The sequence below is a fragment of the Myotis nattereri genome (genome assembly GCF_964212035.1).
Source record: "Myotis nattereri genome assembly, chromosome: 1".
In the NCBI taxonomy this organism is placed as follows: Eukaryota; Metazoa; Chordata; class Mammalia; order Chiroptera; family Vespertilionidae; genus Myotis; species Myotis nattereri.
The window spans coordinates 88,203,093-88,205,954 of NC_138075.1; positions in this window are offsets into that span (position 1 = coordinate 88,203,093).

Here is a 2,862-nt window from a genome sequence, read left to right on the forward strand (position 1 = left end):
TTTGTATTTGCTAAATCTGGCCCTCCTACTCCTAACCTCTTTTCCTCCCATAGCTAAACTTTGTCTCATGAGGGAGTCATTAACAAGAACTCCCTCAACTTCCTGCCAACTCCTCTTCAAATCTAACTGCCTTAGGATATCCAGTGACCTACCTGGCTGTCTCCCACCCCAGTGACTAGCCTGTTCAAGACCAGCCTCCAGGCTGAGCTCTTGACTACCCCTTCCCTGACCATCTCCTGTGTGAGATGTCCTGACACCAAAGTGCAGAGCCAGAGGCGGTGTTGTAGTGAATGCACCCTGTGGCAGCCAGCACGGGGATGCACGTGCTGAGTGGAGAAGAAGCAGTTTGTATGGAATGTATGGAACCAGAAGCCAGTCTATGGAAAACCTCTTCCGAATTTTATAACTCAGATAGGAGAGAAACCTGATAGCTTTACCAGATTTGACAATAATGTTACTTACATGGCATCATCAATAATTATTCTGATGCTAAAAACAAACAAACAAACAAACAAAAACCCTTTCTGAACTATTTTTACAAGTGCAAACAACTATGCTAGAGGAAAGATTGAATTACTTTCCTATTTACTCCATGGAAAGTAATAATTATAAAATCATATGAAAAGGAGATTTAAAACTAGGAAGTCAAAAATTTAGGGGGAAATTGTGTTAGAGGTATTTAAAAGAGTTAATTTTTTAAAAAATTATGTGGTTTTCTAGATTTTGTAAAGCTTGTGATATTTGCCAACTTTTAAAAATTTGTAATTATTGTCATTTATTTTCTCATTCTAAATATTTATTTTTGTGCCTTAATTTGTATTTATAATTTTGTATTCTTTTCCTTAAAATGGTCCCTACTATTATGTGAACTTCAAGGTTCCATTCAAAACTGTATTCCTCCCTGTGTGGAGAAATGCCAGAACAGGAAATGCCTTTGAATTATCATCAATCAAGGAGAAAACACATAGAGCCCTCACCAGGTGGGAAGGGGAGTGGACAAGGAATCTAGAAAATCCCTTGAGGGAAACAAGCAGTGAACTTGATAAATTGCAGAAATGATAAGCAAATGCCTTGTTGGCAGTTCTTTACACATTCCTGGAGTTCTCTTCACTGACAAGTCGGGTTCATTTTGGGAGAAATGACTCCTCTTCCTTTGTTCAGCCCATAAGTCATATTCCTCAGGATTCTGTTCTTATCCTTTCCTCCCTACTGCACACAATTAAAAATTAACTACATGATCTCATCTATTCCTCTGGTTATCATCAACTATAAACTAACTAGAGGCCCAGTGCATGACATTCCTGTACTTGGGAGGAGGGGTCCCTCAGCCTGGCCTGCGCCCTTTTGCAGTCCAGGAGCACTCGGGGGGATGTCCAACTGATGGCTTAGGCCCAGAGTCAGACATCCTTAGCGCTGCCACGGAGGCAGGAGCCATCAGCCCGGCTTCTGGCTGAGCAGAGCTACCCCTGTGGGACCGCACTGACCACCAGGGAGCAGCTCCTGTGTTGAGCGTCTACCCCTTGGTGGTCAATGCCCATCATAGCAACTGGTAGTTCCACCATTCGATCAATTTGCATATTACCCTTTTATTATATAGGACTAGAGGCCTGGTGCACAAAATTCATGCATGAAGGAGCGGGGAGGTCCCTCAGCCTGGCCTGCATCCTCTCCAATCTGGAACCCTTTGGGAAATGCTGGTTTAGGTCCGATCACCCACCGGCAGTCGGACATCCCTCTCAAAATTCAGGACCACTGACTCCTCACTGCTCACTTGCCTGTCTGCCTGATCGCCCCTAACCACTCTGCCTGCCAGCCTGATTGCCCCCAACTGCTTGCCTGGTCACCCCCAACTGCCCCCCCTCCTGGCCTAATCACCCCCAAGTGCCCCTGCCCGCTGGCCTGATCACTCCCAACTGCTCCCCCCCACCGGCCTGATTGGGGTTCGGGGGCCAGCTGGGGGCAGGGCCAGCCATGGGGAGGGGCCGTGGTTGGTAGACCGGCCAGCCATGCCCCCGAATGGGGTGGGGGTTGCCGATTGGGGCCAGTGGCCTGGGGGAGGAGCCATGGGTGGTTGGCCGGCCAGCCCTGGCCCTGATGGGGGTGGGGGAGCTGATCTGGGGTGGGGCTTGGCAGGGGGAGGGGCTGAAGGAGATTGGCTGGCCTGCCCTGCCCCCTATTGGGGTGGGGGGATCAGGGGTGCGGCCAGCCTGGGGAGAGGCTGTGAGAGGTTGGCCACCCAGCCCTGCATCCTATTGGGGTGGGGGTGTTGTGATCATGGGTGGGCAGCCATGGGGAGGAGCTGCGGGCCTATTGTGGTGGGGCAGGCTGATCGAGGGCAGGGCTGGCGTGGGTGGGGGGAGGGAGGGGGCATTGGCTGGCAGGCCAGCTCTTTCTTTTTTTTTTTTTTTTTTTTTTTGGTAACTTCACCAACTTTTATTTGTGGTGCCTGTGCTATGTCTGAAAAATACCTTCTCCCCTTGCCCAGGACAGTGTTGGGGAGGAGGCAGCAAAAAATAGAAGAAGTCCCTCCCTATTGCACATGGACCCTATATACAGGTCCACCTGGCCCAGGCTGCAGGATGCTTGGCACATTCTAGGATCCCTGCTCAGGGGCTGGAGGGGTGACTGGTGGCAGCACACATGAGGGGACCTCTGGGTGGCCACTCTGAGGTACTGGTCCTGGAACTCCCTGGTCCTCGGTTCCTTTCCGGTCCTGCCTGTAGCCCTGGTCCCCCTGCCTGGCTCAGCCCCCCAACTCCATCCTGGCCTAGATGGCCCCCTTGGCTCCTGGGGGCTCTGTCCTCCCCTCCCAGCCTGGAGGTCCAAAGGGGAGGTTATGGCGTCTCAGAGACTCCCCAGCAG